This window comes from Pseudophryne corroboree, chromosome 1 (assembly GCF_028390025.1).
Source record: "Pseudophryne corroboree isolate aPseCor3 chromosome 1, aPseCor3.hap2, whole genome shotgun sequence".
NCBI classification, from domain to species: Eukaryota; Metazoa; Chordata; class Amphibia; order Anura; family Myobatrachidae; genus Pseudophryne; species Pseudophryne corroboree.
The window spans coordinates 413,932,828-413,949,882 of record NC_086444.1 but is presented as its reverse complement, the minus strand read 5'-3'; the positions used below and the strand labels follow the sequence as shown (position 1 = coordinate 413,949,882).

Genomic DNA, 17,055 nt, shown 5'->3' with positions numbered 1-17,055 from the left:
ATGCTAATGTTAGTATAAGCCCTCCCCTGGTGTACAACCATGCGCCTGAATGCGCAAACGCTGAGACGCCTACTTTTGCATCATTAGACTCAATAGTCCTATTTGGTGCATCGGTAGATGTCTGTAAAGCAAATCTGACATTCTCGCTGCCACCTCCCAGTAACTACCCAAAACATTTCCAGTGCATTTCTGAGGCAGTGCATCATAACAGCTTCTGCAGCTCTGTGTGTACACGCCGCGGGACGCATGTGCTGTGCAACTTTTTAGCTACTTTGATGAATGCACAATTGAAAAACATTGATCATTTGCACAAATATCGCCATTGCATGTGACTCAAAATCAGGCCCATGGATGGTCTACAATAGTAATCCATTTGGTCTATTACATGCATTAGCATAAACAAAGCTTAAGCAATTAGTCAGTGTCACATGTATTTTACAGTGTCACAGGTATTTTACTTTGTCGCCTTGTCCCAGTTGCTGCCAGCAACAGGCTAATGTCATATGTGTATATGCAGCAGATGCCTGTGAAAAGTGCATTTTTATTAGCCTGGCAGAGATCCACCTAAGCCTCTCCAGATTCTCTGTCCCCATTGCTGGATATAGGTAGGGCCATGACAAGCACTGCTGCTGAGAGAGGAGGCGGGTACTAATTACATCCGCCGCCACTGATGCCCCCAGACCTTTACCAGTCAGCAGCTTTTTTCCCTGGCTGTGGTGTATGTATATCTATCTATCTATCTATCTATCTATCTATCTATCTATCTATCTATATATATATATATATATATATATATATATATGAAACAAAAAAGACTGCGGCACTCGAAGACTTGAAGCAAAATACTAGTGTATTAAAAATAACACATAATGTCCAACGTTTCGGGGTCAACACACCCCTTTGTCAAGGAGATGAGCGGGTTCGGTTCCTCGGGATCCGAACCCCCCTGAACTTCACCCATTTTACGCGGTTCCGAGGCAGCCTCGGATCTTCCCGCCTTGCTCGGTTAACCAGAACGCGCCCGAACGTCATCATCCCGCTGTCGGATTCTCGCAAGATTCGTATTCTATATAAGGAGCCACGCGTCGCCGTCATTTTCACTCGTGCTTTGGAGATTGAACGGAGAGGACGTGGCTGCGTTCTCTCCCTGAAAAGCTCCGTAATCTGTGCTCAGTGTGCTGCAAATAATCTGTGCTCAGTGTGCTGAAAATATCTACGTTCTCTGCCTGAAAACGCTCCATATCTGTGCTCAGTGTGCTGCAAATATCCGATCAGTGTGCTGCATTGTGGGGACTGGGGACCACCAGTATATAATGTATACTTTTCTATAGCTTCTATACTGCTTGTCAGGACACACATGGGTCACAGTTACACAGCTCCGTACTGATATATACAATAATATATATACTTTTCTATAGCTTCTATACTGCTTGTCAGGACACATGTGTCACAGTTACACTGCTCTGTACTTATATACAGTAATATATATACTTTTCTATAGCTTCTATACTGCTTGTCAGGACACACGTGTCACAGTTACACCGCTCTGTACTACTACTGATATACAGTAATATATATACTTTTCTATAGCTTCTATACTGCTTGTCAGGACACATATGTCACAGTTACTCAGCTCTGTACTGATATACAGTAATATTATATATAATTTTCTATAGCTTCTATACTGCTTGTCAGGACACATGTGTCACAGTTACACCGCTCTGTACTTATATACAGTAATATTATATATACTTTTCTATAGCTTCTATACTGCTTGTCAGGACACACGTGTCACAGTTACACCGCTCTGTACTACTACTGATATACAGTAATATATATACTTTTCTATAGCTTCTATACTGCTTGTCAGGACACATATGTCACAGTTACTCAGCTCTGTACTGATATACAGTAATATTATATATACTTTTCTATAGCTTCTATACTGCTTGTCAGGACACACGTGTCACAGTTACACCGCTCTGTACTGATATATACAATAATATATATACTTTTCTATAGCTTCTATACTGCTTGTCAGGACACACATGGGTCACAGTTACACCGCTCTGTACTGATATACAGTAATATTATATATACTTTTCTATAGCTTCTATACTGCTTGTTAGGACACATGTGTCACAGTTACACCGCTCTGTACTGATATACAGTAATATTATATATACTTTTCTATATCTTCTATACTGCTAGTCAGGACACACATGGGTCACAGTTACACCGCTCTGTACTGATATACAGTAATATATATACTTTTCTATAGCCTCTATACTGCTTGTCAGGACACACGTGTCACAGTTACACCGCTCTGTGCTACTACTGATATACAGTAATATATATACTTTTCTATAGCTTCTATACTGCTTGTCAGGACACATGGGTCACAGTTACACCGCTCTGTACTGATATACAGTAATATTATATATACTTTTCTATATCTTCTATGCTGCTTGTCAGGACACACATGGGTCACAGTTACACCGCTCTGTACAGGGCCGTAACTACGTGTGTGCCAAGGGGGCTTGGCACACAGCGCAGTTGCCCTGAGGGCGCAACGGCCAGCGGCATGTAATGAGTCAAATTGACTCATTACATGCCGCCGAAGTCTGCGCCGTGCGCCCCACTGTGTAGGGAGAAGAGGACCAGCGCCGGGCAGCGGAGAGAAGGAGAAGGAAGGAGGGGGAGCAGTGAGCCGCAGCAGCGCTATTTGATTGGTAGTAAGCGCCGCTGTAGCATCCCCCTCTCCTCCTGTATTGGCTGCCCGGCGCTGCTAAGGATGCTGGGATGCGGTTCCCCAGCATCCACAGCAGCGCCAGGCAACCAATACAGGAGGAGAGGGGGATGCTGCAGCGGCGCTTACTACCAATCAAATAGCGCTGCTGCGGCTCCCTGCTCCCCCTCCCTCCTCCTCCTTCTCACCTCACACAGCCTGCACCGAGAGGAAGCTGCACGAGGAGCCTGTCAGCGGGGAGAAGGTAAGTATATCCCCTCTCTCTCTCTCTCTCTCTCTCTCTCTCTCTCTCTCTCTGGGACACCGTCTGCCGCAATGTGTAAAATGGGGTCTCGTCTGCCGCAATGTGTAAAATGGGGTCTCGTCTGCCGCAATGTGTAAAATGGGGTCCCGGCTGCCGCAATGTGTAAAATGGGGTCTCGTCTGCCGCAATGTGTAAAATGGGGTCCCGGCTGCCGCAATGTGTAAAAAGGGGTCCCGGCTGCCGCAATGTGTAAAATGGGGTCCCGTCTGCCGCAATGTGTAAAAAGGGGTCCTGGATGCCCGCAATGTGTAAAAATGGGGACTGGCTGCCGCAATGTGTAAAAAGGGGGACTGGCTGCCGCAATGTGTAAAAAGGGGGACTGGCTGCCGTAATGTGTAAAAAGGGGGCCTGGATGCCGCAATGTGTAAAAAGGGGGACTGGCTGCCGCAATGTGTAAAAAGGGGGACTGGCTGCCGTAAAGTGTAAAAAGGGGGCCTGGATGCCGCAATGTGTAAAAAGGTGGACTGGCTGCCGTAATGTGTAAAAAGGGGGCCTGGATGCCGCAATGTGTAAAAAGGGGGCCTGGCTGCCGCAATGTGTAAAAAGGGGGACTGGCTGCCGCAATGTGTAAAAAGGGGGACTGGCTGCTGTAATGTGTAAAAAGGGGGACGCTGTCTATTGTAATGTATAAAAGGGGCGCTACTGTGCAGCGTAATTTGAATAATGTAGACTACTGTGCACCGTAGTATGAATTGCCATTATTTTGTGGCCACGCCCCTTCCCCATTAAGCCACGCCCCTAAAAAATTTAGCGCGCCTGCGGCGCGCACTGCCCCTATCTTACATTGGGGGGGGGGCGCCACTATCGTTTCTTGCACACAGCGCTAAAATGCCTAGTTACGGCACTGGCTCTGTACTGATATACATTAATATTATATATACTTTCCTATAGCTTCTATACTGCTTGTCAGGACACATGGGTCACAGTTACCAGTGGCGGATCTAGACTTAACTTTTAGGGGGGGCGGTTTAAGAATTATGACTCCTCCCCCTAATCATAGCCCCTCCCACTTAGTAATGCCCTTCCCGTTCGCTTCTAAATTTCCTATTGTTGCCATTACTAATAAAATGTTGCCAGTTAGTGGAGAGAACCCTGCACACTGGTGATACAGACTGGCGAATCGCCATTCCTTCCATCAGGGGTGGTAGAGGCTAAGACAGTAGGGCAATTTAAACATGCATGGGATAGACATAAGGATATTCTTACAAAGAAATAAGGATCAGATAAAGTTAAAGATAAAAAATAATGCAAAAAAAAAAAGGGGGGGCAGACTAGATGGGCCCAGTGGTTCTTATCTGCCGACAAATTCTGTTTCTACAGCACGCAGAATGAGCCGAAATTCACATTATAGCACACTGTATGAGCTGAAATTCACATTGTAGCAGACAGTATGATCCAAAATTCACATTCTAGCACACTGAATGAGCCGAAATTCACATTGTAGCACACAGTATGATCCAAAATTCACATTATAGCACACTGTATGAGCCGAAATTCACATTATAGCACGCAGAATGAGCCAAAATTCACGTTATAGCACGCAGAATGAGCCGAAATTCACATCATAGCACACTGAATGAGCCGAAATGCACATCATAGCACACTGAATGAGCCGAAATGCACATCATAGCACGCAGAATGAGCCGAAATGCACATCATAGCACGCAGAATGAGCCGAAATGCACATCATAGCACGCAGAATGAGCCGAAATGCACATTATAGCACGCAGAATGAGCCAAAATTCACGTTATTGAACGCAGAATGAGCCAAAATTCACGTTATTGAACGCAGAATGAGCCAAAATTCACGTTATTGAACGCAGAATGAGCCAAAATTCACGTTATTGCACGCAGAATGAGCCAAAATTCACGTTATAGCACACTGAATGAGCCGAAATTCACGTTATAGCACACTGAATGAGCCAAAATTCACATTATAGCACAATGAATGAGCCGAAATTCACATTATAGCACACAGTATGATCCAAAATTCACATTATAGCACACCGTATGAGCCGAAATTCACATTATAGCACGCAGAATGAGCCAAAATTCACGTTATAGCACGCAGAATGAGCCAAAATTCACATTATAGCACACTGAATGAGCCGAAATTCACATCATAGCACACTGAATGAGCCGAAATGCACATCATAGCACACTGAATGAGCCGAAATGCACATCATAGCACACTGAATGAGCCGAAATTCACATCATAGCACGCAGAATGAGCCGAAATGCACATCATAGCACGCAGAATGAGCCGAAATGCACATCATAGCACGCAGAATGAGCCGAAATGCACATTATAGCACGCAGAATGAGCCGAAATGCACATTATAGCACGCAGAATGAGCCGAAATGCACGTCATAGCACGCAGAATGAGCCAAAATTCACGTTATTGCACGCAGAATGAGCCAAAATTCACGTTATTGCACGCAGAATGAGCCAAAATTCACGTTATAGCACGCAGAATGAGCCAAAATTCACATTATAGTACACTGACTGGGCCGAAATTCACATTATAGCACAATGTATGAGCCGAAATTCACATTACAGCATGTAGAATGAGCCGAAATTCACATTACAGTACACTGAATGAGCCAAAATAATGCAGGGACATATACACTTTAGCTAGGAGCGGAGGGGGGAGACATGGAACACAGAGGGGGCACACACACACACACATACACACACTTACTTTAGTTTGGAGAGTAGGAGACATGGCATACACTGACAGTGACACCTGCTGCAGCCAGCAGCATGAGGAGTCGGATGGAGGCCGGGTGCCGCCGCGGCAATGGGAACGAGGTGGAGAGCGGTGCAGTGCGGCGGGGGACGGGGAAAGAGAGAGAGCGTCCTGACGCGCGTACAGGAAGGAGGGGGCGTGGTCAGAACAGAGGCCGCTCAGCCGCTGTATGCGCGTCAGGACGCCCTCTCTCTCTCCCCTTCCCCCGCCGCGCTGCACCGCTCTCCACCTCGTTCCCAACACCGCGGCGGGACCCGGCCTCCATCCCGGTGCCGGTATGTGTAGGGGGGGCGTTCGCCCTAATCGCCCCCCCGCTAAATCCGCCACTGACAGTTACACCACTCTGTATTGATATACAGTAATATTATATATACTTTTCTATAGCTTCTATACTGCTTGTCAGGACACACGTGTCACAGTTACACCGCTCTGTACTACTACTGATATACAGTAATATATATACTTTTCTATAGCTTCTATACTGCTTGTCAGGACACATGGGTCACAGTTACACCGCTCTGTACTGATATATATACAATAATATATATACTTTTCTATAGCTTCTATACTGCTTGTCAGGACACATGGGTCACAGTTACACCGCTCTGTACTGATATACAGTAATATTATATATACTTTTCTATAGCTTCTATACTGCTTGTCAGGACACATGGGTCACAGTTACACCACTCTGTACTACTACTGATATACAGTAATATATATACTTTTCTATAGCTTCTATACTGCTTGTCAGGACACATGGGTCACAGTTACACCGCTCTGTACTGATATACAGTAATATTATATATACTTTTCTATAGCTTCTATACTGCTTGTCAGGACACATGTGTCACAGTTACACCGCTCTGTACTGATATATACAATAATATATATACTTTTCTATAGCTTCTATACTGCTTGTCAGGACACATGGGTCACAGTTACACCGCTCTGTACTGATATACAGTAATATTATATATACTTTTCTATAGCTTCTATACTGCTTGTCAGGACACATGTGTCACAGTTACACCACTCTGTACTGATATACAGTAATATTATATATACTTTTCTATAGCTTCTATACTGCTTGTCAGGACACATGGGTCACAGTTACACCGCTCTGTACTACTACTGATATACAGTAATATATATACTTTTCTATAGCTTCTATACTGCTTGTCAGGACACATGGGTCACAGTTACACCGCTCTGTACTGATATATATACAATAATATATATACTTTTCTATAGCTTCTATACTGCTTGTCAGGACACATGGGTCACAGTTACACCGCTCTGTACTGATATACAGTAATATTATATATACTTTTCTATAGCTTCTATACTGCTTGTCAGGACACATGGGTCACAGTTACACCGCTCTGTACTACTACTGATATACAGTAATATATATACTTTTCTATAGCTTCTATACTGCTTGTCAGGACACATGGGTCACAGTTACACCGCTCTGTACTGATATACAGTAATATTATATATACTTTTCTATAGCTTCTATACTGCTTGTCAGGACACATGTGTCACAGTTACACCGCTCTGTACTGATATACAGTAATATTATATATACTTTTCTATAGCTTCTATACTGCTTGTCAGGACACATGGGTCACAGTTACACCGCTCTGTACTGATATATACAATAATATATATACTTTTCTATAGCTTCTATACTGCTTGTCAGGACACATGGGTCACAGTTACACCGCTCTGTACTGATATATACATTAATATATATAGTTTTCTATAGCTTCTATACTGCTTGTCAGGACACATGGGTCACAGTTACACCGCTCTGTACTGATATATACAATAATATATATACTTTTCTATAGCTTCTATACTGCTTGTAAGGACACATGTGTCACAGTTACACCAATCTGTACTGATATATACAATAATATATATACTTTTCTATAGCTTCTATACTGCTTGTCAGGACACATGGGTCACAGTTACACCGCTCTGTCTGTACTGATATATACAATAATATATAGAATTTTCTTATTTTCTATAGCTTCTATACTGCTTGTCAGGACACATGTGTCACAGTTACACCGCTCTGTCTGTACTGTTATATACAGTAATATATATACTTTTCTATAGCTTCTAGTATTACAGTGCAGCATTTTGGTGACTTACAGTATATAGTTGTACAGTAGGCCATTGCTGTATCTTGCAGCTCTGTGTCACTGCAAGTATCCATCCATTCCATTTTCTTCTAGTGATTTGGACCAATAATACCATTGATTAGAACGAATAATTCCAGTGATTTTGTCATTTTCTTCCAGTGATTTGGACCAATAATACCATTGATTAGAACGAATAATTCCAGTGATTTTGTCATTTTCTTCCAGTGATTTGGACCAATAATACCATTGATTAGAACGAATAATTCCAGTGATTTTGTCATTTTCTTCCAGTGATTTGGACCAATAATACCATTGATTAGAACAAATAATTCCTGTGATATTGAGGTGTTTGTGTCGCTTAGCTTAGCCGTCCAGCGACCACAGTGCACCTCTTTTTCTCTTTTCTTTGCATCATGTGCTGTTTGGGGCCAATTTTTTAAGTGCCATCCTGTCTGACACTGCAGTGCCACTCCTAGATGGGCCAGGTGTTTGTGCCGCCCTCTTGGGTCGCTTTGCTTAGTCATCCAGCGACCTCGGTGCAAATTTTAGGACTAAAAATAGTAGTGTGAGGTGTTCAGAATAGACTGGAAATGAGTGGAAATTGTGGTTATTGAGGTTAATAATACTATAGGATCAAAATGACCCCCAAATTCTATGATTTAAGCTGTTTTTGAGGGTTTTTTGAAAAAACACACCCGAATCCGACAAACAATTTTCAGGGAGGTTTTGCCAAAACGTGTCCGAATACAAAACATGGCCGCGGAACCGAATCCAAAACCAAAACACAAAACCCGAAAAATGTCCGGTGCACATCTCTAATATATATACACACACACACACACACACACACACACACACACACACACACACACACACACACACACACACACACACACACACACAATACTGTGCAATAGTTTTAGGCAGATGTGGGAAAAATGCCGCAAAGTAAGAATGGTTTCAAAAATAGAAGTGTTAATAGTTTATTTTTGACAATTAACAAAATGCAAAGTGAATGAACAGAGGAGAAATCTAAATCAAATCAATATTTGATGTGACCACCCTTTGCCTTCAAAACTGCATTAATTCTTCTAGGTACGCTTGCACAAAGTCAGGGTGTATGATTAACCATCATACCTAACAGGTGATAATGATCATCATTTTCATATGTAGGTTGAAATGTAGCAATTAACTGTAACAGAAATAGCTGTGAAGGAGGCTTAAAACTGGGTGAGGAACAGCCAAACTCTGCTACAAAGTTGAGGTTGTGGAATACAGTTTCATGTAACAAGTCATACACCATGGCAAGACTAAGCGCAGCAACAAGACACAAGGTAGTTATAGAGCAGCAAAGTCTCTCCCAGGCAAAGATTTCAAATCAGACTGGGGTTTCAAGATGTGGGGCCAAATGTAATAGAGTGAGAGTTTCAGAAAGTGAGAGATTTGGTATGGTTTTTCAGTTTTTTTTTAAAGTGCCAATCATTTACAGTGCAAAACCAGGCTGATCTTGCTGTGTAAATGATTGCCACTTTAAAAAAAACTGCAAAACCTTACCAAATCTCTCACTTTATTACATTAGGCCCATGCTGTGCAAGCTCTTTTGAAGAAGCACAAAGAAACAGGCAACGTTGAGGACTGTAGACGCAGTGGTTGACCTAGGAAACTTAGGGGGTCATTCAGACCTGATCACACGCTGCCGTTTTTTGCAGCGGTGCGATCAGGTCTGAAGTGCGCCTGCGACGGATCTAACGAAGAAAGCGATCGCACCGGCGATTGCTAGAAGATTGACAGGAAGAGGCCGTTCGTGGGCATCAACTGACCGTTTTCAGGGAGTGTCCATGCGAACGCAGGTGTGCCCGGCCATTTCCAGGGAGGGATCCTGACGTCAGCTCCATCCTGGCTCATCGCAGCGGGTGAGTAAGTCCTGAGCTGTGCAGAGACTGCACAAACTTTTGTTTGTACAGCTCTCTGCCCAAGCGTTTGCAGCTCTGTACAGTGAATCCCCCCTCCCCTGTGGGCGGCGATTACCTGGTCGCAGCAGTGCAAAAAATAGCAGGCGTGGCTGGACCGAATGGGGGGTGGGCCGCAGCGTCTGCGTGACGTCACACGCAGCCGCTGTGGCCAGCGGCTGCGACAAACAACTCCCGGCCAGCCCAGCTCCTGATTGAGGTGCATATTATTCTCAACAGCAATATCATGGTCTAGCAGTGCCCATTATGTTTCTGCCAGCAGTTACGAGCATCATAAACTCCAGCAGTGCACAGCATACTATATCAGAAGGAGCCAACACAGTAATCTCACTGTTGCTCAAAGATTCAGGCATGATATTGTCCTGCCCAAGGAACTGCCCTTCACACTGTGCCACCAGGGCCGGTTCTAGATCTTATGGCGCCCAGGGCAAAAGTTTCCTTTGGCGACCCCCCCAAGGTTAAACAGGGTTAGTGCGCGCCATAGGGGCATGTAAAAAAAATAGGGGCGTGGCTTCATAGGGAAGGGGCGTGACCAGAGTTTTGCCCCCTGTAGTTGTACCCCTGTAGAGTTGTGCCCCCAGTAGTGTGCCCTCAGTAGTTGGGCCCCCATTAGTTTTGCCTCCAGTACTGTGCCCTCAGTAGTTGTGCCCCCAATAGTTTTGCCCCCAGTACTGTACCCCCATTAGTTTTGCCCCCACTACTGTGTCCCCAGTACTGTGCCCTCTGTAGCTGTGCCCACCAGTAGCTTAGTCTATATGTAACCAATTAGTAAAGAAAGGGGTTGTTCCGCACTGGTTAGAAAATACAGACAAAACCTTGTTAAGGGGTTTGTGTCTGAAACCAACTATGAAACAATGCAACACTATGTGTTAATATAAGGTCGGTGGTGCTCCCAGAGTCAGTAGGGACTACATGGTAAAAGAAAGAAAAAAGAAAGACTGTGTTGGGGCACTCTTAACTTGAAAAATTAATAGATGATAATATTTAACTTTGACAGACAATAAATAACAATAAACAGTAAATACTGTCACTATATACTATATTTATCATCACCTAGGCAGTATTTACTGTTTATTGTTATTTATTGTCTGTCACACCCTATTTTATATGATTCTAAATAAAAGTTACATTTTATCGTCTATTAATTTTTCAAGTTAAGAGTGCCCCAACACAGAGTCTTTCTTTTTTCTTTCTTTTTCTATATGTAACCACACAGCATACTGCAGATACACTGCACACACATCAGACAGGGCTACACACATTACACACAGTTATATTACATCTCTATATGTCACCACACGGCACAGATACATTGCACACACATTAGACAAGCAGAGCCGGCCCTAACCAATATGATGCCCTAGGCAAGATTTTGGCTGGGGCCCCCTAGCACCACTGCTAGTTCCGCCTCTGACCCTGCACCCCTTTCCCAGCACCATCACCCCCCTCCCATAGCAGTCCTTTTTTTGTTTTCCTACCCCCTGTAATTTAAAAAGAACAGTGTGCACATTCAGCGCACAGCCCAAAGAGGTATGTGTTTTTGCTGGCAAGGGGCATGGCCACACAATAGTACCCCCAATTCAACTTATGCCTTACAGTAGTGCAACTTTATTCACAATTTATCATGCGGTAGTGTCCCTTATTCACATTACATCACACAGTAGTACCACTTTACCTTATATACGTTACTCCTCACAGTAGCGCCCCTCATTCACATGACATCATACTGAATTGCTCTTTATTCACATTACACCACACCATATTGCTCTTTATTCTCATTACACCACACCATTTTGCTCTTTATTCACATTAGACCACACAGTAGTACCCTTTCGATACGTTAAGCCACACAGTAGAGCACCTTATACACATAATGCCACACATTGGTAATGCATTTATACACATAATACCACACAGTAATGCCCCTTACACATACGACACACATTATTAATGTCCTTATAAACATAATGCACCTTACACATTATGCCAACCCTTATTAATGCCCTTATACACATAATTTCCCTTACACATATGCCGCACATTATTAGTTCCCTTTTACACATAATGACGCACATAGTGCCCCATACACATATGTTACACATTATTAATGTCCTTATATACATAATGACACATATAGGGGGTCATTCCGAGTTGTTCGCTCGTTATTTTTTTGCCGCAACGGAGCGATTAGTCACTAATGCGCATGCGCAATGTCCGCAGTGCGACTGCGCCAAGTAAATTTGCTATGCAGTTTGGTATTTTACTCACGGCATTACGAGGTTTTTTCTCTTCGTTCTGGTGATCGTAATGTGATTGACAGGAAGTGGGTGTTTCTGGGCGGAAACTGGCCGTTTTATGGGAGTGTGTGAAAAAACGCTGCCGTTTCTGGGAAAAACGCGGGAGTGGCTCGAGAATCGGGGGAGTGTCTGGGCGAACACTGGGTGTGTTTGTGGCGTCAAACCAGGAACGACAAGCACTGTACTGATCGCACTGGAAGAGTAAGTCTCGAGCTACTCAGAAACTGCAAAGAAAAATCTTTTCGCAATATTGCGAATACTTCGTTCGCAATTCTGCTAAGCTAAGATTCACTCCCAGAGGGCGGCAGCTTAGCGTCTGCACTGCTGCGAAAAGCGGCTAGCGAGCGAACAACTCGGAATGAGGGCCATGGTTTTGCCCATTAGGGGAAAATGTTGTTTTGCACTCAACCTTGAATTAGGCCCTATATGCCTACTGCACCCAGATGGTTTCCAAAAGCAAATAAATAGTGAAATGGACACAAATATGAAAACATTCCAAGCCCACTTGTTCTCTGCTGTGGGTGGCCGAGGAAGGGGGAGTGGGGGGCCTGACAGGAAAAACGGGAGGCTTGCCCACCTTTCCGGGGGGCCGGGAGGGCCTCCCGATGTTTGGGACCCTCCCGGCCATTCCGGGAGGGTAGGCAAGTATGCTCTAAATGTAACCACACAGCAGCAGCAGCTATTGCACAGCAGAGACATTACTGGGACAGTTTGCACAACGTTACCTCCAACAGCTGCAGGGATCCAGGTCAGCGTTCTGTTGTCCCGGCAACCAAAGCCACATGGGAGAGGGGCGGGGCATGGAGAGGAAGTCAGTAAAGTGAAACCAATATGGAACCAGGGGATTATGGGAAAGGTCCTCACCACGAAGAGAAACTAGAAGCTACAGTTGCGGCTCTTGCCACGGCGGCGGCACCCTCGGGACAGCGACACCCTGGGCAAAAATCCTGCTTACCCATGGCAAGATCCGCTACTGTGTTCAACTGAAATAATCACCAGCACAGTGGAAGTTAAGAGTATATAAAAGTTATGTAAGAGAAACACACACACATAATTGGCGAGTTCTTCTTGCCAAGTATTTGAAGCAGGATTGAACCTTTGTATAACTATTATTGTATTAGCAGACATTAGGAACACCCTCAGGACCATTAGTCCTTCTCTGGGTACTCAATCTCAGGAACTGATGATATAACCAGGCAGAATAATCGACATATTAATATTTTACATCTCAGCTTTTTATCTGAGTTTTGCCTCTTGGGTGCAGGAGGTGCTGCTTTATTACATAGCACTAGAGAAATGATGGATCATTAATAATATAACAATGCTTCCTTTGTTTTGATTTCAACTCTCCACTGAACAACCTTTAGGTAGTCCACTGACTGCACTAACAGTCTCCAATACTGAAGTATGAGCAATCCAACTGGTTTAATGGGAGACTTTTCTCACCCATTACGTTGATGGGTTCAAGTTATTAATTTATAACATATTTTTTTCAATAAATAAATAATCCCATGGACCCTTTGCTGCTGGGCAGATGCATCTAAGCATCTATTGCGTTTTTTGTCATTACTTTAACTATATTTATAAGTTATAAAGTCTGTATAAAAGAATAACTAATAAAGCATCAGCCAATATATACAGAATAAGGGCAAAGTTAGATTTGCAGTTTAAAATATCATTTGCACATGTAGCCAGTTTAGACTGAAACCACTCTCATATAACAGGATATTGTTTCTCACTTATTTCATTATACCCAGACTGAGTGCATCCTTGCTTTAGAACATCATGAATCCCTAGTCAGAAAATGGAGGGACTTTAAATGCCTGCTTAATTCTGCCCTAAAGAGAATTATTATTATTATTATTATTATTATTATTATTATTATCATCATCATTTATATATATGGCGCCACATGGGATCTGCAGTGCCCAATTACCGAGTAAACAAATAAGCAAAACGTGAAGACAGGGACTTACAGTTCAATACAATATAGGACAAGTAGAGGGTATATGCAATATGCAGATCATCAACAGTGAAAAAGAGGTACATCTACAGACAAATCAGTGAAACCTGGCATTGTGCTTGGAAATAAGGGACAGTGTTCCTAATTCAGCATGACTTGTAGTTTTGCAAAAATTTGCAATACTACAACTCATTCCACTAGCATGCGGGGTTGCCGCCCGGCACAGGGCAAGGTTGCCCCGCATGCCGCGTCCTGCCCCATTGCTAAAATGCGAGCGCGTAGCTAAACACAAAGTGCTTGCATGTTTAGGGTGGCCCCCTGCCTCCGCAGCCTACCTGCGAACTCAGTTGCCGGTCTGCCATGTTTTGGGTCACTGCGGCTGCGTGTTACGTCACACAGCCGCTGCGGCCTGCCCTGCAAATGGTCCGGACATGCATTTGTTGTCTGGACTGTGCCCCCCAACGTGGTGTCAACGCCTCCAAACCGCTGCACCAACGCCCCCGCCCCTTGCATGCCTCTGCCTGTCAATCAGGCAGAGGCGTTCACATAAGTGAGATGCCATCGCATCTCACTGTGTGCGCACACATGCACACGGGCTTCAGCATGCGAACGCGGATGCATCTAATGCTGAATTAGGCCCAGTATATTGTAAAGCAATGGATATAATTACTCATTAAGCAATTTAATGGTCACATTTTCACATCTTTCTTAATGTATTCTAAATTGGTGCACTACATAGTTAATCCAGCACAGGAATCAAAACCCATTAAAAAAACACTGTACACATAAAGATAACTATAGTATTTTTTTCTGGAAATAGGTGGCCACATTTCGTTTTTCACTGAAATTGTAGAATTTATTTTGATTTGGAACATTTAAATGAGTGTGTAGTCCCACCTATCTCCAGGTGTATACGCCTGCCAATACTACAGAATAAATGCCAAAGTGGTAACATTCATCTCTGCTAGCAAATATTATAAGGAAACGTCTCCACATCTGTTGAAAATAGGCATTGACAGCTAAATACAGGTTAGTAAAGTAAACATCAAGTTGAGAACTCAAGCACAAGTGATATTTAAACTGTCTCTGTTGATGTGTGACACCTCCCACCTCGCTGAAGATAACAAGTCTTGGCTGAGAGGACTTCTGTTTTTAGTGGCACCAGTTTTTCATGCCTCAAGGAGATTAATCGTGGCAGAGGGGGAGGGTGCTGGGTCATTGTGGGTTGCTGGTGTGGGAGGGGGTTTGAAGACGCTCCAAGCTGGGGGAACAGAGATTAGCAAACTTGGAGGGACCATTTGCGAGCCACCAGTTTGATTTAGGCTCCTCAGGGCCTGTTAGGGAACTTGATTGAGTTTGGCCTTAATGTTCCCTGCCACTTTCCAGCACTTGTCTTTACACATTAGCAATGGGAGCGGGGGCTGGTTTTAACGAGGCGATGCTAATCTGTGCTTGTTAATTCTGTAGATATTCAAATGAGACAAGGACGGAGTGCCCAGCCTGCCATTGCCACATGAGGAAACAAAAGTGATGCAATTACATACAGAAAAAAACTTTCAATGCTGAGATATTCAAAGGACATATTAATTGTTATCAGAAGAGCCACAGCTATTGTGTTTTAAAGTTTGCGAAAATGATTATATGCAATAAAACCAGTTATGGAATATGGAGTTTGTGATGATACACTTCTTCTGCATGCAAGTATTCTGTAGATGTGGAGCATAGATAGCGTTTACAATATATGGTGCTGACACGATGGAATGGTACTGTACAGGTGCTGAGTCTACTACCTCCAGGTGAGTGTCTTTAACAAAAGTATGTAACACTACACACACGGTTCTTCCAATGTATCGTAGCCTTATGTAACATCTAAAAGTGGTCAAATCACAACAAGCTATGGATAATGGGGGTCATTCCGAGTTGATCGCTAGCTGCCGTTGTTCGCAGCGCAGCGATCAGGCTAAAAACCGTAATTTCTGCGCATGCGTATGCACTGCAATGCGCAGGTGCGTCGTACAGGTACAATGAGCATCGTGGGTTTGGACAAAGTCTAACGAACATTCCTGTCGCACGGCCACACGCAGGAAGATTGACATGAAGTGGGCGTTTCTGGGTGGCAACTGACCGTTTTCAGGGAGTGTTTGGAAAAATGCAGGCGTGGCAGAAAAAACGCAGGTGTGGCTGGGCGTTCGCTGGGTGGGTGTGCGACGTCAAAAGCCGTCCCTCTGTCGTAAGAATCAACGCACACAATGAGTGACTACAGGGCTGGCCTTGTTTTGCAAAAAAAAGATTTTGCAGGCGCATAGCTGCACAAGCGTTTGCACTTCTGCAAAGCGAAAATATACTCCCCAGTGGGCGGCGACAATGCGTTTGCATGGCTGCTAAAAGTAGCTAGCGAGCGATCAACTCGGAATGACCCCCAATAGCTCCTTATTAAGGATAAAAAAAAAGTTAATTGCACATAATCTTTGGGTGACCATAGAAACAGGGGAGAAGTCGATTATTCATATTGGCGTGATATACAGGCCACCAGGTCAGGAAGAGAAACTCGACAAGAACCTATTGCAGGATATAACTAAAATGGCATTAAAAGGAGAGGTAATAATCATGGGAGACTTTAATCTTCCTGATGTAAACTGGGAGGTGTCTGTTGCTAGTTCCACTAGAAGTAGGGACATTTTAAATTCCCTTCAGGGAGCATCCCTCCACCAATTGCTGAGGGAGCCCACTCGGAAAGATACAATATTAGACTTAATACTTACAAATGGAGACAGAATATCGGACGTAAAAGTGGGTGAAAACCTGGGATCCAGTGATCATCAAGCAGTATGGTTCAGCATAAAGACAGAGACTGACTCATCCCACACAA

General features: G+C 43.8%; 1 long non-coding RNA gene across 2 annotated transcripts in view; it reads left to right on the top strand.

The window, feature by feature from the left end:
- Window positions 1-15,852, top strand: part of LOC134893605 (uncharacterized) — a 234,930-nt gene extending 219,078 nt beyond the window's left edge. For both annotated transcript variants that reach the window (XR_010171706.1, XR_010171700.1), the window contains exon 3: window positions 15,654-15,852. This is a non-coding gene — a long non-coding RNA (uncharacterized LOC134893605). The remainder of the gene's footprint in view (window positions 1-15,653) is intronic.
- The last annotated feature ends 1,203 nt before the right edge of the window (window positions 15,853-17,055 follow it).